This window comes from Eubalaena glacialis, chromosome 1, assembly GCF_028564815.1.
Source record: "Eubalaena glacialis isolate mEubGla1 chromosome 1, mEubGla1.1.hap2.+ XY, whole genome shotgun sequence".
NCBI lineage: Eukaryota > Metazoa > Chordata > Mammalia > Artiodactyla > Balaenidae > Eubalaena > Eubalaena glacialis.
Genome location: NC_083716.1, coordinates 173,836,271 through 173,857,578, shown reverse-complemented (window position 1 = coordinate 173,857,578; position 21,308 = coordinate 173,836,271). Strand labels below are relative to the sequence as shown.

Below are 21,308 nucleotides of genomic sequence, written 5' to 3'. Positions count from 1 at the left end.
TACCTCAGGATAAATTCAGTAATCTTCTTTACTTTCTCAGTTTCAAAAACAACTGAGTTTTACATTTCTAAGCCTATAAAAACTTCTAATAGAAGTAGGTCTTACCATAAAATTTTTTTCATGAAGGTGTTCGATCATAGTTGGGCAGTTAGTTTATATACCTTTCCTGTGGACCTCTTTTTAAATTGACTTTCCTATATTTGTAATACTTTTTTGGTCATTACAAAATTTTCCAACTCAAATGGAACCTTGTGATTTGCTATATTCAGAGGGATCAGAGTCAAATTTAAAAGTTCCAAAGACATCCCTTCAACATGTATATCTATTTAGTCACAGTAGCAGTTTGTATTGTGCAACGAACCTATCTGTAAAAAGTGGCTTTAGTCTTTCTGAAATTTATCCCACAGAGTTCTGACATGGAATGATATCCTTTAAATGATCAAGTAGCAATTTTAATAGTGAAAAATAGAGATGGATTTTGAAAATCCTTTACTAGCAAAAAAAAAACAAAACAAAAAACCTTTATTAGAAATCATTATCAAGAAAATATTTTGCATATCTGTGAATATACTCAGTGAAGTTCAGATGAATTATATAAGCACATTTCAAAAACAGAAAAAGATCATTACATAATACTTTTTTAAAATAAATTTTAATAGAATATAAAATTATTCTAAAACAAAACTTTTTTTAAAAAACGTAATAGTGAAAATACAAACCAAAGCATTAAAACTCGTTTCTACTCAGAGTCTTTGCTCCTGTTTTGTACACAGTCATCACTTTCTCAGTGAGAGTGAAAATTAGCCTCTTTCTCCCCCATTGGCCTGTAGGAGCTATGGGGCAAGGAATGGGCTGGTCTTGTTCACCGTAGCATCTAGCACGGTGCCTGGCACATACTGACACTCCTAAAATATTTGTTGAATGAATGATATCCTTCCTGCTTCAAACCTTCAATGGCTCTCCCTGTCTAATAATTTAGCACAAATTCTTCACCCCAACATCTAGGTCTTCTTTATACATAACCTGTCCTAGCCCAACCAGGTTAAAATAGAACAGGGCTGGCCTACAACATGCCTTAAGCTTTTAGCTGCAGGGCCTGCTTTGTCCAAAATCCCGACTTTCTACTTCCCTGCTCCTCAAAAGATTCATATCACCTGCTTTACAAAGACACTTCTTGTCCCTCTAGCCAACAGGATTTCTTTCTTTTGTGCATCACCACAGTATGTCTCTTATGGCACTTGCCATATTTTGCTTTTGATTATATGTATTGTGTTTACATTTTATCCCCCCATCAACACTGTAAGCTCCTTGGGGAGAGGGATAGTAAGTCCTTATATCACTCCCCACAGCATAGTGTACAAAGTAGGCATTTCATTCAAACGTAAGTATATACACCTAGTGTTTGGACCATCAGAGTTCTTAGCTGTGAGAAGGGAGCTACTAATGGAAAACCTCATAATATTAGAGTATTCCGAATTATACAGTGATTAAGGACACAAGCTTCTATAACAGCCTGCATGGGCCGAATGCTCACTCTGATGCTCGATAGCTTTGTAGCCTTGGGTAGCTTACATCATCTTCTAAATATCAGTTTCCTCACCTGAAACATGGTAATACTACTACCTACCTCGTAGGGCTTTTGTGCAAATTAAATGAAATAAGGTGCATAAAATGCTTAGTACACATAATACACACTCATTACTATTCACTCTTAGTATCATTATTATTTGAGCTTAAGAAGTTTGATTTTTTAATGGCTGATATGCTTGCATTGCAATATTTGATAGTAGGTTAGAAAGCATCTCTGCACTGAGTAGCCCTTGATCATCCAAGGAGTAACAGTGACCAAATAATTTAGGGCCCATATATATTTCGCTTGGAAATCTCAAAAAAGTTTCTGCAGTTCTCCATTTAATTTTTGTAGAGACCTGTGATATGCTTCTTATCATGATATTTAATGTCCAATTATTCTTCATTAGGTTAATAGCAGTGATTTCTTATAAATAACTCTGGTTACTTAATTAGTATTTATAAAGCATATTATAAATGCTTTTTAGTGAGTACCTTAGTGAGTAATGTATATTAGTGAGTACATTGCCCCATTGGAATGAACACATCATGAAATATCTAGGCCGCTGTACCTTAATTTCAAAATAGGGTTTTGCAGCTTTCTTGTACTAGTGCAAGAGACCATCAGGGGCACACACATTAACCAACTGAGCACAAGATCTGGGAGAGTACCACTCAAGGGATTTTCAAGATAATATTACCATTTGCTTGATTCTAATTTAAATAATTTGGAGTTCTCATAAGATTAGGAAGCTTTGAAGAGTAGAATGTTGACCAAAGAGAGTAAATAAGAAAACTTTTTTTTGGCATTTACAAAATGTTCCTTCTAAAGAACAACATGTTTTTATAGGCCTGCACTGATTAAAGAAATCTTATTAGATATAAATGAGAAGCATGTGCTTCTGGTGGTATTGTACCCAGAGGATTTTAGTTAAGTCCAAACTTTTAGAGCATTTGAAATATACCCAGTTGGGCAGTTAATGAACACTCTTCAACTTAAAGTAGAGAACTGTTATAAAACAGACAACCGATGGGAACTTACTGTATAGCACAGGGAGCTCTACCTGATGCACTGTGGTAACCTAAATGGGAGGGAAGTCCAAAAGGGAGGGGATATCTGAATGTGTATGGCTGATTCATTCTGTTGTGCAGTGGAGGCTAACATAACATTGTAAAGGAAGCACACTCCAATAAAAATTAATGAAAAAAGACACATAAATTACTTAGCCCTTTCCCAATAAATAAATAAATAAAAAGTAGAGAACTGTTACAAGAGAAAAAAAATCTACCAAAAAAGTTATAGAGGAGACCAAAAGATATTGAAATCTTTTCCAGTGTTCCCATTTCGATGATTCTTAAGAGTTATAGCTAAAGAAGTACAGCTTTCCTTCCATCCCTGAAATTGGTTTCTTGTATAACACATTATTTTGAATGTCGGCAATAAGCCCTTGCACTTATTTAGACCAAAGACCAAGATTGAGAATAGAGTGAATGCCTATTTCAGTCCTAGAAACGAAGACATCAGTAGTGTAATAGAAGGCAAGTGAAAGATAAATACATTTGTTTTTCCATCTGTTAAGACATAACTGAAACATTCTTCTCATTTTTTCCGTAATATTTTGTTTCCTGGCAACAAATATCAAAAATTCCCAATCAACCACATCTTTCACAATTCTTGGTTCTTTGAAAAAGCAGCACTAATAGTGTTTAGATTTCTAGTATATAAAATTATTTTCAGAAAAGAACTAATACATATATAAAAAGAGTTATTTATATATATATAATTATATGCGTATGTATAGTTCAGTAAAGGAGCATGCCATCAAAACCATGGGGATGTATTATATAACCACTTTGAGAAACAACTGGGCACTATATGGTAAATTTTCTGTAACCCAGATATTTTACTCCTGGGTGTTTATCCAAGAGCAGATCTTTCACATGTACCAGAAGGCAAGTGTAAGAATGTTTTTAGCAGCACTGTTTGTGATCTCTTTCTCTCTCACACATGCACCTGGAGATTTTTCCAGTGTTCATCAAGAGCAGAATGGATAAACCTGATACAGTGTGAAAATAAATTATTTACAGCTACATGCAAAAATACGTATGAATATTGTCTACACAGCAAAAAAGTCAAGTAGCAGAATATTACACATACATTTCCATAATATATAAAGTTCAAAAATGTATAAAATTAACCATTATTTTGTTTAGGCATACAAACATATGTGGCAAAACTAAAGAAAAGCAGGAGAATAATTAGCACAAAATTCAAAGTTGAGAAGGATTAGGACCTGATAGGGTCCCATGGGGAATATCAGAGTAACATTCTTTCTCTTTAAGTAGGTGTTGGGTAGAGAGCTGTTCATTGCATTGTGATTCTTTATATTTTGCACATATTTAATAAATGTTCTTTTGAAACTGCTCAATATTTGGTAAAAACAATAAAAAGCAAAAGGTGCTACACAATTACTGCCATTATTATACCTAAGCAAAATATTTTAAAAGTAATATAATTTTCAGTCCTTTATAATTCATCTACTTGTGTGTGGTCTGGGACATTATTTCCTGATTTCTATGAGACTATGGAAGTGTTTAAATGCTATTAAGAAAAAAAAAATGGCAAAACTAGTCAGTCTAGTTCATTATGTTCTGTGATGCTACAAAAGGTCAAATTCCATAAAACCAGTTGACAGGCTGTCCCAAGACTTTTGCTTTGGACAGTCTTTAAAAATGAAAAGTTGTTTTGAAAATGCACTGAGATTTTATAAAATACATTTTACATGAGGATTTTTATTTCGTTCTACCTTTTCACTGAATAGTTTTATATTATACACTTCTAGAATGATTCCTTAAACACAATCCATCACTGCAATTCCATCTATCTAGTGTGTTTGTATGGGCTCCAATACAATTAAATTACAAAACTCACAATTTCATTTTTTATATTAATGAACTTTATTGTACTTCTCACTTTATGTTTTTACTTTGTCAAGAGGTAGATTTGGACCAATGGGTCCAAAAGTCTTTATAAGTATTTCACTTTCAACTAAAATATATGTATCACTTAAAAGTAAGAGACTCTTATTTTTAATGTCAAAATATCAATTTGGAGGTATTTTATTTCTATTTTTCTAGTTATAATTAAATGGATAAAACTATACTATTAAATATGATGAAGCATTACTTTGGAGAATTTTGTTTATGTTTTTAAATATCATGTTACCAGTTTACAGTTTACAATTACACCAAAATGTTAACAATTCATTTTTTGGGAAACCTTGTTGTACTTAAAGTACTAAATGAACAACTCATGCTCCTATTGTTAAATGGGCACTGTACTGAGTTAGTTTTATACCTTCTTTTATCCTCCTGAGTTATCTAGAGGATCCTGCAATCCTCTATGTTTTGATTGTAGAAATCAGTGTGTTTGCTTTTTGGTAAGACATTGTTTCATAGCATCTTATATTTAAAGAAAGATTCCTATGAAACAAAATTAACAATTTTGGTTTTATTATATTTGAAGATATTTTAAGATTTACATGTGAAAAAAAACTTACTGCTTAACTTTTCCACATGTTATCATTACATGAATGGAATAGAAACTGTGAAAATAGAAATTGTCAACAAATGCTTAAAGACAAGCTGAAGATGCCAAATTATTCACCCTTGGATTCAAGGCAAAATGATTTTACAACTTCTCTGACATGATGTACTTTATAGAACACAGGTATTTGGGTCTGACAGACCTGCTTTTGCATTCCAGCTCTATCAGCTGTGCATCTTTGAGCTATTTACTGAGATCTCACCTGAAACATGACAGGGATTTTTATGGAGACTAAATTAGATAATGCAGGAATAATTCCTGGTACAAAGATATTACGCAGTAAATGTTCTCCCTGCCCCACATCACAAGTCAAAGTAGGAAGTAAAATTTTTTCGGTACAAGAATATCAAGTCATTGCAACAGATTATAAGCAAATTCCTTAACATCCAAAGCACTTACCAGTGTTTTTTTGTGACATAAACAACAGACTTCTGGATTCCTGCCCTACTGTCTCCTCCCACTCACGTCATACATGTTTTCCTATCCGTCATTCTTTTTCATTTGAGGGGTTTGGGATAAGGGAGAGAAATGGTGTCTCAGGGAATGGAAAAACTTACCATGGAGGGATGGGTTGGAACTAAAAAGGAATGTGCATCATCATTACCATCTTCACTGAAGAAAGCTTATAGAAGACATGAGTTGTGAATAACATACTTTCTATATGAAATGGCAATGACAGAATGTGCTTTCTTAAGATAAGAGACCAAAGAAAATCCCATGGAGGCTGAACATTCAATATAGATTTCTTTTGCATCATTTTGTGCTTCTTACTATGGAAGGCCTTGTAATGGGTGCTAGTTCTGAAGACAGAATCAGATATATAACAAACTTAATGTAAAATTATTTCTCCATATCTATACCTAAGGGTAATTTCTTTCTCACATCTATTCTTACTTATATTGAAAAACATTTTGGGGCCTCCCTGAGTCTTTCTGGGGCCCAAGAGGGCTTTGGGGCTGTACCAGGCCCGTCTGCCTCAAGATGCCTTTTAGAAGTGTTTTCTGTTCTTACTGAACGTTAGGCAAGGAATAAACTTGGGGGTCTTTCTGTTCTCCAGGTTAGGGTCTATGAAGCCAGCTTCTTTTCTGCTCTCAGAGTTGCCTCACCAGTCTGGCTCTTAGCGTCAAGTTTGCATTTCTGCACATCTTATTCTGCACACCATTCTGTGAATGGTGGCACATGCAGTTGTGCAATATGGTATTTCTGCTCAGCCAGGTTACAGGGCTTCTTCTCAGGCATTCTCCCAATGCCCTCACCCCCAGCCCACCTTGCCTCTCTTCTGTTTCCACATTCTGCATACATTTTATTAAGATTTTGGGTGGGAAGAGAAAACTAGCTCCAACTGAGCACATGTTCTTCAAAATATAGGGTTTATGGCATATGTTTTGCGCATTCAAAGTTTAGACTTCAAAATTCCAATAAATCCAAACTTTTGCATTTCAAAAGTTTTCTCTGTATGAACTGGGAGAGTACAAAGGGAGCAGAAATATTAAAGGCGCTTGTTCTTGTTGAGAGATCAAATTTAGATGAAACTGTTAAATAACTTAAAAAACTCCCCCAAATGTAGTGGCTTAAAACAACAACAAATTAATACTTCTCATGATTTACTGGGTTGGCCAGGTGGTTCTTCTGCTGTTATCTGCCTGGGCTCAGTCACAAAGTTGCATTCAACTGGTGGTCGGCTGGGGTCTGAGCTCAGCTGAGCATCTGGCACAGCTGGGCCTCTCTCCATGGTCTTTCACCCTGGGCTTCTTCATGGCATAGCAACATTCCAAGAGGCTAAACACAGAAGGTAAAAAGTCTCTTAAGGCCTGGCCTTGGAAGTCACATAACATCACCTCCACCATATTCTATTGGTCAACACAGGTGGCGGAACACTCCATATTCAAAGGGTGAGGAAACAGGCTTTACCTGGTGGACACCAGGTTGTGTGTGCTGTGCCCTGCCTGCATAAAGGTGTCCTGTCAAAGGACAAGTAGGGCTGAAATGCATTCTGGGCTCCATTCAGCCAACTGGATGCCTTGGAGTGAATTTATATCTACTAGGAGGATGGGGTCATCCCCTTGCCAAGCCATGAGCCCATGAACTCCCTCTGCCTATTAGTGACATTTTCTAATTCACACAAAACACTGTTTAGGCTAGTAGAGGCCCAGCTGAATATCATCGTAGTGTGAATCAGATACACACTGGATCTTGATGAAGGCTAAGGTCTTTCCCACAGGATTTAGGTAGTTATTACAAAGCTGCATAGAGTTTGCAGTGGGGGGAGAAGGGAAGAGGGAAAGAAATTGGATGTCGTTCCTAGTTTACCTCCTTTGCTCCCTATTCAATCCCAGGAGTGAAGCCACGTTACCAGGCCTTGGAAGGGATGTGTTCCCAAGACTGCTCTTAAGCCTTCAGAGGATGTCCCACATGAATGAGTCCTTTGTCCTCTACTCTTCTCCTTCTTTATCATTTCTAAGCCCTTTAACCCCTTTTTGCAATATCTCCTTCCCCCCTCCCCTTTTCTCTGTGGTCCGTCAACCCTTCTAACAGAAATAACCACATTTCCTTCCCTAGCAGTGATTTTGTGTGTGTGGCTGCAAATGTCAGCTGCTTGTCAGGGACTCCTATTCTTGAAGGTTTGCAGAGGGGAGGAGTGGGCTGTGGTCTGTCTGCTGACTCCCTTGGGAATAGAGAACAGGTGCATTCTTATTCTGTGATTAGATGTAGGGAAGGAGCAAATGGCTTTTCTGTTAATCAGCTAAAAACAAAGCCACAGAAAAATATAATTTCCTTCAAAGTTTTCCTTCTAGTATGCATGAAAAGTCAATATTTCTCTCTTTAACTTAATTACAATGATGCTATTTCTTTTGGTATAATACCTTAGACCTATTATGCTGAAAGAGCATCCCTGTCTTCTATGATTTAAGTTATTTAACAAATTTCATAACCTATTTGGCAATAAATGATACCACGCCCAGGTACTGTCTCTCCACAATTCTCCCTTCATGATACTGGAGTGAGGAGAGGGTAGGGACCAAGGGAGGAGGGTAGTTTATTTTATGCCATTGCACTGGAATTTAAAAGTATCAGGGTGATTTGGGCTGATCTTGGAGGCTCTGTAGGAGACTAGGGTCTTCAGCTGGGCTAAAGAGGTTTTGGAGAAGTGAAGAGAGGGAAGAATATTGTATCAAAAGATATATGGATTTTCAGAGGTGGGAAGCTGAGTGTGGCATGATCAGGAGATGGTAAAAGATCTGACTTTTCTAAAATAAGGGGGCACTCGACTTCCATATTTCTGAAGTAACAAGGTTTTAATCATAATGAACATCCTTTACATGAAGGTTTGGTAACTAAGATTCTTACAAATAGAAAATGCTAAATTGTTTATTTTTTTACTGTTTGTCTTTGTGATATGATTCTTTTAGTGATATCATCATTGTTTAGGATCTTGAATGATTGATACAAAGTGGCTTAATAAAAGTCAGAAGGAGGGCTTCCTTGGTGGCGCAGTGGTTGAGAGTCTGCCTGCTAATGCAGGGGACACGGGTTCGAGCCCTGGTCTGGGAGGATCCCACATGCCGCGGAGCAACTAGGCCCGTGAGCCACAACTACTGAGCCTGTGCGTCTAGAGCCTGTGCTCCGCAACAAGAGAGGCCGCGATAGTGAGAGGCCCGCGCACCGCGATGAAGAGTGGCCCCCACTCACCGCAACTAGAGAAAGCCCTCCCACAGAAACGAAGACCCAACACAGCCAAAAATAAATTAATTAAAAAAAAAAAAATTCTCTAAAAAAAACAAAAAAAAAAGTCAGAAGGAAATCATTACAAATGGTTCAACAGATGAAGAGCTTGATCATCACGGGATGGTTTGCAATAGCAAAATTTGGAGACAATCTTTATTATCCATAATAAATGACTGATTAAACACATCTATACAAAAAGAAACCATGCAGTAATTTAAAAATAATCTGTAAAAAAGTGAATTTATTGATGTGGAAATATATGTTAAGTAGAAAACTTTGGATACAAAACAAGACCCCCAAATGATATACTTTTTATTGTAAAAACATGTCTCTATCTCCCTTCATATCTCACGTTCCGCTCCCCCAACTTTTTCCAATAAAAAAAGATATCTGGAAAGATATATAACAGAAAAGGGTCTGGTAGTTAGTACTGATTTATCCTCATGGGAGAAATTTTGGATGTTTCAAAATTTGTCTGCATTTTCTGATTTTTCTATAATGAACATGAATAGCTTTACAGTTTAAACAATCATTTTACAGAAAATAGATAAGTTGAGGAAAAAAGTGAGTCAGGGATACCTGGAGTACTTCTCTGAGGTCAACATCATGCAGGACTGTCTCCATCTTTTCCCACAGAATATCCTTTGGTGCCACTATCAGAATTTAGAGCTGGCTAGATTGAATATAGCCTGACTCAGCATAGTATTTTTTTTTTTTTTGCTCTTATGCTAATGCTTAAAAGCTTGAAACTCTGCACTCTACTCAATCCATTTCATCAAATATTTATTGAGCACCTACTATGTGCCAAGCATTAAGGATACAAGATTAACAAGACATAATTCTGTTGCAATTTAAGTCAGTAAGTGCTGTCATAGAAATTTGTACATCTTGGAAAGTCCCAGATGGTTGTTCTGATGATAGCCTACAGGGGAAAAAAATCATAAGCAAACCTCATACAAGACAATGTCCAAGAGAGTTCATACTAAAAATAATCTATCCATGTTTTCACTCATAATATTTTAAGCACAATGTAGAATTATGCTGAATCATTATTTTAAAAAAATACCCACATATTTGTGGCTCTTCATTATGATACCAGCATCATTCTCCTTTTAAATCAATAGCCTTTCAATTCTTTTAGTAGAAATTGTTTCAATCTGTTTAGTCTTTGAGCCAAAATTCTCAATGTGACTTTGAGATCCTGAACTGGAGACTCCAGTTCCCACATAAGGCAAAATTGTTTTTAAAAGTTAAATCAGGCAGTACGTTTCAAACTAAAGTTGCTAAACCCTGGGTAACCATAAATTAAACAATTAACAAATCCAAAACATTTAAAGTTGGACTTAGTGAATCTGAACAATTTCACTAGTTACATTATATATTATAATTTTTTGAATTAAAATTTCAATCTTAGTTAAGTAATTTACATATCCTCATATTTGTTTTCCATTACTATTCCTTTATCTAGAGGTTTTTTTTTTTTCCCCTGACAATTATCATGGCATTTACATGAATCAGTGTGTAAAGGAATTGGCAATCACATTATACCATTATCTTATTTTGTGGAAGAGAAAATGTAAGCCCAGAAGTAACTCATAGGAGTGTTAAGTTTCTTTGCATAGCGCCTTATGAAACATAAGTATATGATAACTGGTAACTACTGTTATTAGAAGCTTGTCCCTCAGATTCCTAGTCCATTACTCTTACTTGCCCAGATTATTTCTCCATACTGTTTAAAGCATTAGACTTGTACTCTGCTCAAGACACTCTGCATATTGGTTTTTTCATGGTATTTAATGGATCTATTTATTCATTTAACAAATATTTATTGAGTACCTACTGAGTGTCAGATACTGGTCTTGGCATTAATTTACATGTTAACAGAAATGATTAAACAGTGAGTATTATTTTAAACCCATATAAATGAGCATTTGTGGTTAGTCGTCTGTGTGTGTGTGTGTGTTTTCCTGCGGGGGGCCGGGGGGAGAGAGAATGTCTGTCTTCCTTCCTGTATAAAATCTGTTTGGTTTTCTATCTTAACTGCCATTTTATGCCAAGCATGTAGTATTAAAATAAGCTTGTTTCTGAGAAGCATGTCTACACTAAGTCTCCTTGGTTTTATTTTATGATGAAATACTAATTTCCCCTTTATAAAAAATTCTTTATTCCATAATTTTGAATAGGATGATACTTTCAACTGATTGCATTTAGGATATTAAACATTTCAGCATGACAATATTTTTCTCTGGGCCTGCAGCATTTTAATTTTATTATTAAGTAAATAACTTTCATTAATTTTAAGACTTTGCTTTCAGAATGAAATGAAATAGTACACGTAACGCTAATAGGTATGCCAGACACAGAAATATTGTTTTCCTTATTTAAATTATCTGTCTTCATCATAAAACTGACAGTCAATTTTTAGTAATTTCTGATTTTTATATTTTTCCTGTTCTTTTTTCACTCATGCAGCATTTTGGTCCTATTTGCTTGTTCTCTCTTTTTATAGGTCTCCCCTAGCTTCTCGTTTCAGTTATTATTTGGCTTTACTAGTCTTGCTGTCAATGCATTTCAATCCTTGGATTCCAGATTGCTATTCTATATTCATCTGCTCTGTTCTGCTCTGTCAGTGAAAATTCTGGCTCTTTGCTTGGTGGGACATCAAAAATCTGATAGGCTTTGGCTCCTGCTTCATTTAGGGATGAGTAGTACAAAACAAGAGATACAGATACTCCTTGGTTATACATTTAGGATTTCTCCCAAATTTCCCAAAGACTAACACTCTAATCTCTATTTAAAAGCAAACAACAAAGAAAGTGGCAGAATTTTTTTAAGAAAGAGGAGGGTGGTGTGGAATTTAGGTAGTGTTTTTAGCTACGGCTCTACGGACAAATATTATCTAGTTGGTATGGTAATGTACATAAGTAGCTCCTGAACTTTTGAGGGGAAGAGAGGGAGAGCTTAAAAATTGCAGGTAAGTACTGATATTAAAATGTCATAAACATATAATAGTTCCTTGATGCTTGCAAAGTAACCATAATATACAAAACAAACAACTAACTAAAGTTTTAAATCCAATTCATGAGTGTAATATAAAATAGTACTGTGGATGCTAAAACCAATGTCAGACTAGCTGAGTCCTAAAGCTACACCTGTTGATACTGTACTAACCAGTATTTCCAAACCTTAACTTTAGGTCACACATAACACTAATATACCAATAAATGGGAACCATAAGAGTATGTGTCAAAATACAGGAGGAAGGCCACAGGCAAAGTTTATGGAAAATCTGCCAACATGTAATTAAGCATGCCACTAAAACATTTGCAGCTCTTTTCGTATTTATATTCCTGTGAACATTGAAGATAGAGCCAAATAAATGAATAAGTTCATAGGAAAGTAGAAAGGTCATTTTAAGTCCTGGTTCCGGGTGTGTCAATGTTTGTTCAGAACAGCAGAAGGAAGACAAACAGAAGGGAATTAAAATTTTTTTTGTCTTAGAAACAACGGCAAACCCCACCATCTCCTTAGAGTCTGCGTTCTCACCTTCCCAATAGATGTTGGGTTTAAGCACACCAGCAGGAGAAGCAAGCCCTCTCTAGGAAACCACAGTGTCTTTTCAAACAAGGACCGCGGGTTTCTCTATTGTCGCTGCTTTCCCTCTCATCTGGGAATTGGTTTGCCTTTCGATAGCAACTCAGGAAGGGGTGGTGCGCCCCAAATTCGCGAGGCTCTGCCAAATACCAGAGGCTCTTCTTTGGAAGAGGGAGGCTCCTCCTTTGGACGTGAGGCGCCCCTACCAGAGCGCGCGCTTGCAGAAACGGAAACCACTAGCTGCGCTGAAGTGAGTCAAGTGATGAAATCAAGACTGCATGGGAAGGAGGCTCACCCAATAGCTCACGAACCTAAGTGGTGACAGACGCTGCTGAACCCTGCTCGTGGAAACCCTACGAGCCAACCACTGCTGCCGTCATGAGGTGGTCCTCGGAGGCACGGGGCCCCCGGATCTCCGGGCAGCGCACCCCTTCATTTTGGCAAAACGCAGAGGAAGGGAAGTGTGTGTGAGGGAAATCTAGACCCTCTGGTTCCCTAAGGACCCAGACCGTGTTCTGGTTACAAGGTGACCCCTACCACCAGGTCAGCGCAGGACTCCCCGGGGCAGACGGGCTGAGGCTCGCCTCGCGCCGAGAACCAGCCTCGCCTCCCGCGGAGAGAGGAGCCGCGCAGCGGCCGCGCCCGGCCCGGGACGGCGCCCTTGCCCCGCGCGCGGTCCTCGGTCCTCACCTGGAGCGCTCAGGTAGGGCTTGGGCGGGGCGGGAGGCTGGCGCGCAGGCGCGGGACGGGGGCCTCGCCCCTGCCGACGTCGCAGGCTGGAGCTCACCTGGGAGACTCCGAGAGGAAGCCGAGTCTCGGTTCGGCCTCTCCCTGGCAACGCCGGAGGCCCAGCGGGAAGGCAGGAGGCGGCGGCGGAGGAGGAGCTGGACTAATCGGCAACTGTAGCGACAGACACCGGAGCCGCCGCCGCCACCTGCACCTGGCGCCCGGCCCACGTCCAGCGCCCGTCCGGCCGCCGCTTCCCGCCGCCTTGCCCTGCCCACCCGCCAGGTAACTCGGCGGGCCGGCGCTCAGGTCGGGGCGGGGGACTCGTTGCCCCTGGGCAGCGTCGGAGGTGTGTGTGTGTGTGTGTGTGTGTCGGGGGGGGGTGTCGGACAGACGCGGAGGCTCACGTGGCGGAGAGACGGGGAAGGTCCCGGTGGCCGGTTGGAGATGGTCTCGAGAGCGATGTTTCAGTTGCCCCTCGGGAGAGGCCGAAAGGGACTCCCGAGACCGGGGAGGAGGTGGCGCTCCGGGGGTTGCCCTGTCCTGCCTGTCACTCGCAGTGCCCCCTGTCGGTCTCTGTAAGGAGGCTTCAGAAGAGCCGGACCCGGGCCGAAGTCCTGGGGGCCCCGAGCTGGTCCCTGCGAGGGTGGCCGGGGGGGGGTGGGGGGGTGGGGGGGTGGGGGGGTGGGGGGGTGGGGGGGGCAGGGCCGGGCGCGAGGCTGCGGGCTTCCTCTCGGGCTCACAGGTTGCTGGTCTCCTGCCGCCCCGGTGCGGGGGCCGGAGGGGCGAGCCCGCGGCGAGAAGGGCACGGCTTGGCCAGGCAACTTTCCCAGCCGGACCCCAGACCGTCCTAGGCTGGAAACCGCGGCCGCCCGAGCCGTTCAAATGGTTTCCGAGTGGTTTGGAAGGCGCTCTGCGGCCGGGACGCGGACATCCTTCTCTCTCTCTCGCTCTCTCTCTTTTTTTTTCTGGTCTCTGTACTTTTCCGGGTGCGCTCCCTAAGCCAGAGCTGCGCCCACTTTCCGGTTTGATCGAGAAGTTATTTTCTTCGTGGCAGGAGGAAATCTAACTGCCACTCACCAACCGCACACCATCTCGTTGAAGGACCTGTTGACTAAACGCCCTGCCTATCGCGGCTTTGGTCTGCCTGTGGCATATGAGTCAAAGGTTCAAAAAAACTTTGCTTCAGGAACCTGCCACGTCTGAACCTGGGTGTGCCAGGCCCAAATTCCTTTCCCTGCCTAATTAGGCTTTTCTGAAGCCTAAGAATTGAGGGTGAAACTGGTGCTTACCTTAGACTTCATTTCCTTTTCTTTCAAAGCCCATCAAAGCACTTCCTTCTCTCTCAAATATTCATCCAAACACCTCACTTCAAATTTATCAAATAACTATTTCTGTTTTTAGAACTCCATGGAGCTACCAATTTTTCTGGTTTCCAGAAAACCTTATTAAGTGAACATAACTTGCTGTAAAAGTTATACCACATAATGAAGACATTTAAATTCAAATTGTATTGTTAAAAAAATCATTTATTTGAGAATTTCTGGTTGTGGGAAAATCTGTTGCTTCTTTTACTGTATATTTTTCTTTGAGTTTGTGTCTAAAATACATGAGGTTAAAGTCATACCCTACAAATAGACTTCTTTAAACTTAACTTTTAATATCTGAAGTCTAGCATACATATTAGTTAAAACATTCTGAAGAGCTTGTACCAAGCATCTTTCTTTTTGCATTGCTTTAGCTAACATTTTTACATAGAAATTTTAATAATAAATGGCAATCTCACTGCCTATATTTGTTTAGTACTATCTTTGCTAATTTTTAAAAATATATTTTAAATTGCACACTTAACATAAAATGCCTTAGGAAACACATATAGTTGTTTTTTTTAAAGGTGCAATCAAAGTTAAAAAGTCAACCGCAGCACAATAGGACATAATTATTTATGGTACCTTTAACCAGTGCTTTCTGTTTTTCTTAAAAGAGCCTCACCTGTCCTCTTAATCTTGTCTCCATACGGAGAGATATATGTGCTAAATACTATTTAAAAATTAGGTGTAGGTATTGCTCTCTGAGAGTAGGGTATTAATTTAATCTTCACTGATTATTGGGCCAGATGTTATTAGATTATCTTTACCCTTAATTTTAGGGAGAAATTAACATATTTGCATTAGCTAGAGTAATAGGATGTCTCAGTTAAACTATCTGTAAAATATGAAAAATAATACTTCCCTAGATTAAGATAATGAGGACTTAAATCAGGAATCTCTTCTAGCCCTAGCATTCTTAGGATCCCCTTCTCACTTTGGATATCTAGTCAACCCATCCAGTTTGTGATAAACTGAAGCTGAGAGACATATTCTAACTTCAGTTCACCCAGCAAGTTAGTGGTAGACATGGCATTATTATTTGAGTGGCTTGACTCACGACTCATGTTATCTGTACTTTTCACCACCTACATTCTCATTTATCATAAGATGTTTACCTTGTTGTCTTTCATATAGTTTGTAAGGCCTTTGTAATTACAGAATAGTCAATTGTTCTTTGTCCAGCTCTGATTTACCCTAATTTCTACTTGTCCAGATGATGCCTGACTCCAGGGAGACTGAGTGAGGCCATCATTCTTCACCTGTCACTGTGGATCACATGTGTATAGAAGATGCCATGTGGACTGAGATTTTTAATCCTTTCTTGGTATTTCAGAGCCACAGTTAATTTTTTGAGTCAACTCGGACAACATAATTTAGTCTTCTGATCTTTTATTATATTGGCTTAAAATATATTTTATGAGGCAGCAACCCAGGGTCATCCTTCCATTTGCAACACTCTAGATTTTTGGTTGGCAAGCACACTTCCTTAACATCAGTGTTTTTTAAACTTTTTTTTTTTTTGGACTGCAATCTTCAGAAATGCATTCTATTCCTCAACACAATACACTCAAGTATGTGTATATATAAATGAAACAAGGTTTACAAAACAATACTTAATCCTACAGCATGGATGTTCTCTATTATTTACTTTTAAAAAACGTTGGTCTTAAAACTCTACATTGATTTTCATCGATTTTCTGACCACAGTGGGCTGGAACCTGCAATAAAAATAGCGGTATCCTATTGAATTTACATTTTTTTTAAGGCTGATTTTTCTACCAGTTTACTGTGTCTTACACACACACACACCCATGCATTCACAGGATAGAAAATCAAACAGTACTTTTAAAAATATATAAAATTATACTATAATCCTTATTAAACATTTATTGGAGGGCTTGAGACTCTAGGATCTGGTGCTAGACTAAAACTCTCAAACATTAAGAACTGTGTGAAATCTTATTGTACATTATTGTATCTTAAATGGGTTCTCAGCATATTGTAGTATGTTTGGGGATAGGAAAAACTGAAAAGGTTTTTCTGAAGGGATTTTGAAGTTACCAAGTATAATCTTGATAATACCAAATATTATCAAGTGAAAGTTTGAGAGAGAAAAAGAATTCTGTCCAGCTCTATTATAAGTTCTAAATTTTATGGCTGAGTTATAATGCTGGGTGGAGTCTGAAAAAAATCATTAAACAGGCAAGTTTATTACTTGGTTTGTAGTCTGTTAATATATATTTTTCTTTCACTATGAGACATATTGTGGGAATCATACCATTCACCCCCCAAAAAAGATTGAGAAATTAAGAAATTAGATCCCTAGGACCTGTAGGGATGTAGGCTTGGAAGCTCTGATTGGATGATTAAGCCTTCCATAGAAGCTTTTAATTTTAACATGCCTTCAGATTCCTGGTAAAAGGAATTTTTCTCCAAAAGAAAATATTGATGTATTTAATATTTTGGAAATGATCAATGCCCAAATCATCTTCAGACATATTCAATTTTCTGGTCCATAAAGTGTAAAAATACATTTGGTATGCCAGATCTTTTATGATTATAAAATCTGATTGAGAAGGAAGTATTTTCAATCACCTATCTAATTATGCATCTAGTTAGTATCAGAATAATTAGTTTTATATGATTTGGGTAATCTTAACACAATTAATATACTGCCAATAGCAACAGTGAATTCAAATCAATGCCAGGAAAGGCAAAAGACCAAAGTGCATTAACTTATGGCAAAGCAGAGACAAGTAGGACTCTGAATTCTAGGTCATTAGTGACTACTGGCAATTAGATGAAGTCTCCTTCAGTCATTCTCTGGGTTGGGCTCATATTTTTTGGCACTAAATAGAGATTATTTTCCCAGCTACACTTTTTTCCCTATAATTATTTCAAACTGCCCAAACTAGGTTGTTCATCTCATGTATCCCATTGCCTGCTGGACATCTTTAAGATGTCATAATTACCTGAGATTTTACATGTGTAAACCAGAAACTTTATCCCATCAAAACAGCGACAACAACAACAAAAAACAATGTTTTACTTCCTGTATTTTATTTATGAGTATTAGTACATTTACCGTTTCTTATCCACAATTCCAAAACCAAAAAATCTCTGATAGCAAAAATTTTTTTGGTTAACTCATTTTTCAGCAAAACTTGAATGCATTTGCTGTAAAACCTGAGAGAACTGTCAGGAAGCTATTTATCATCTACTCTGCTTGGAGGATGTGTCTTGCTGCAGAAATAGTTCTGTGTTTGATTACATGGTACCGTCCCAGGCCCTGCTGGGGGGTACACTCTTATATTGGGTGTGTAAACCATATCTCCTTTCTAACATCCAAAATATTCTGAATTTTGAAACACATTAGGCTCCTGGGATGTTGGAGAATGGGTAATGGATCTGTACTACCATCCAGGTGTCATGCCAGAAATCCAGAGGTCATGTTTTACTCTTTTCTTAACTTCCACAACTATCAGATCACCGGATCTGCTCAAGGTTTTCCACCTACTTTCACAAATTCCTCTCCTACTTCTACTGCCCTAGTTCAGGGTTTCATCAACTTTTGACTTTGGTACCACAGTCACCTGCTCCCTGATATCTCAGTGGATAGTGTTAAGCTTAAATCCATCCTCAGCAGAACCCCTGAGGTGATGGATCTCTTTAAAAATGTAAACCTGAACTTCTCTCTCCTCTGCTTCAAGTCATGTAGTGACTTTTCATAGCTCACAGGATAGAGAACCTATGGCCCTTAAAATGGTCCCACAGTATATGACCCTTGTTTAACTACGGATTTATACTCCATAAACCAAAATTTTTTATTCCAGCAACAGATTTCATTGTTTTTTTCTATTGTTGTTGTTGTTACTCTCCACTGCTGAGAGCTCCTTTCCTCTTATCTTTATAACTTTTTCCGGTTCTTAAGAGTCAACTGAGGTCTCATCTCATTGAGGGCACTGCACAACCCAACCAACGTTCCTCCACATACACCTGAGCTGGGTGGGGTATCCTTTTATCATGTGACTTACATATGTGATATAATACAGTCTGCTTTTTCACCTGTGTACACACACACAACTTGTAGATTATTTGTGGAGCATATAAAATTTCTCTTTCCTCTAAGACTATTGTAGAGTAAAAATATTAGAGTAAAAGTGGCACAGGAAGGGGAGAGGCATTGGGCAGCAGTATATTTGCCTTTTTTATGGGCAGCAACTGCAGAAACTGGGAAGTAGGAAACTTGTTTCACTGTACTTAATTAATTAGACTATTTAATTTAGGTTGCTGTTATTTCCATCTCATTCCTTTGTGATGTTATTTTTGTGCCTCTGTTCCAAGATTTGGGTTTTACCATTTAGAAGTGAAAAGTTAACTTTGTGATTGAAATGTCTTACAGCTTTTGTTTGCAAATATTCTACAATTGAGTACATTAGTATTGGTGAGAAGTTTAGGAGGTCAGCTTTTACCTGAAGAATATAAATTAATTAGACTAGACCAAAAAAAAAAAAGGCAAAAGATTCCTTCCTAGGAGTCTCCCTTCTCCAAGTTCTGTCAGTTTTACCTCTTAATTAATATTTCTCAAATCCATTTACTTTTCTCTATTCCTAGCACTATCATCATCTTTTGCCTGGACTTTCGCAAGGTCCTCCCTGTTGCCTATCTGAACTTCTTTCTAATTGACTCTTCACACTGCACCCAGAGGGATCTTCTCAAAATATTTGGTCTTGTTACCCCCTGCTTAACAGGATAAGTCAAACTCCTTAACGTGGCCTAAAGGCCTGGCATGATTTAGTTCCTGCCCAGAGCACACCTCTCGCATCATCACTCTCTGTTCTAGTTCTATTAGCCTTTTTTTTATTGCCAAGTTCCTCCTGCCTCTAGGTCTCTGTAAGCGTCATTCTCCCTGCCTGGAACTCTCTTCCCTCCCATTTTGGCCAATCTAACTAAAATTTATCTTCAGATTCCAATTTTAGCTCTTACTATGACTGGAATTTTTCATGGGTCTTCTCCCCCTTCCAACTATGGATTAAAGTGAAGATTGTAGCCTAAAGAAATAAAGTCCTACTTAGTACCTGGGAGTATTAACTTAAAAAAAAAAAAAAAGTTTCCTCACAAAAGGAGCAGACTTTAAAATGTGGCTCATATGTTTAAAAAATATTTTAGTTATTAACACCTTTATATTTTTATCAAGTAACAGTAGTTAATATTTATTGTCTTAAGAAGTATTAGTCCTTAGTTACTGTTTTACTACTGAGCAGTTATGTGCCAGGCATGTTTTAAACAACTTACATGAATTAATCATTTAATTTTCAAAGCTGCTCTATGAGGTGCATATTATTTTTCCCCTACTTTAGAGATAGGAAAATTGAAAGAGTAAGTAATTTGGTTCTATCTACAAGGCTAGTGAAATGTCAGAGCCAAGATTCAAATCTAAGCAGTCTCATTCCAAATCCTGTACTTCCCCCTGACTTATATGTAAATAAAATTAAGTAAGACTATTAAACATTTTACAACAGCAACAGAAATCCACTCAACCCTCATCTTCCCCAGTCCTGCTACGTAAAGGCAACCACTTTCACCTCTTTTAGATGTTTCTTTCCATATTTACCTTTTGAAATAATATGCTTATACTGCTATTTCTTAATGTCTCAATATTTGACATTACCTACTGACTGTCCATTATGGTAGATAAATATTAAGCTTTTTCACACACATACCCCTTGCCCTCCCTTTCTTGACTTCCCAATAGATGTCGCAATATAATTCCCACATTTCGTTTGCATTTTAGTATGTATTTATTATTGTGTAAATCTTGTTCACTGCTGAGCCAAGCACATGTATTATGAACATGGTTCCTTACTTGTAGAATTTTTTTAAATCGTGGAGTTAATAATAAACTCACTTAAGAAAAAAGAATGTGCTTAGTTTTTCTATATATGAATTTCTATTTCTATATAATCCAACCCTTTCTCAGTAAGATTTTTCCACATAATCAGACCTATCAGATTTATGGGTCCCTTCCTGGAGCTCTCTGTTCTCTTGTTTCTATTTGGACTATTGCTTTCTAGTCCTGTTCCACAGCAATTGTTTGGGATTTTTCTTTGCTGACATTTCTGACGGAGTTTGTATTTCTTAGATACGTTGACTTCTGGTGTTTATTTACTCCCTAATGTGTATGGAACACCCCCCTCCCCCCCCCCCCCGCCCCCAGTAGCCCTTTTCCTTTCGCTGTTGCCCTCTGATACACCGTTTTCCTCTATGGAGGCAGCCAATGCTTTTTTTTTTTTTAACAAAAACAATATGTATATATTTTCTCTGTTTTTGAAATGCAAATAAATCTTGCTTTTTAAAATTTAATTATTATGGAATTAACACCATATCAGCATATAAAGTTGCTTCTTTGTTTTTAACTTGGCATACTATTCCATCATAGGACTCTATCATAATTTATTTATCTAGTTCCCTTTTGGTAGAGTTGTAGGCTGTTTCAACCTTTTGATATTAACAAAAAAATGCTTTAATGTGCAAACTTACACGTTGTCATTTCACTTGAGTACTAGCATATCAGTGGGATAAATTTCTAGAAGTTATTCTCATACCTGATTGATACCTTGACGGAGACTGGAGTAGTGTGAGACCTTGCATGTTTGATAATTCTGCGTCAAATGGGATAAGAGTAAAGGGTAAAAGAACACCTGGTAGTAAGTGGG

The 21,308-nt window shown here is 38.2% G+C and overlaps 1 protein-coding gene across 4 annotated transcripts in view; it reads left to right on the top strand.

The window, feature by feature from the left end:
* Window positions 1–12,827: 12,827 nt before the first annotated feature.
* The window catches only part of GALNT3 (polypeptide N-acetylgalactosaminyltransferase 3), a 44,839-nt gene continuing 36,358 nt past the window's right edge, over window positions 12,828–21,308 (top strand). The window contains exon 1 of one of the 4 annotated variants that reach the window (XM_061184624.1): window positions 12,828–13,199. The gene's annotated coding sequence lies outside the window, so the exon portion shown is untranslated. Of the gene's footprint in view, window positions 13,200–13,247; window positions 13,572–21,308 lie in introns of those variants that run through there. The other 3 variants (XM_061184603.1, XM_061184632.1, XM_061184613.1) reach the window with 3 other exon arrangements.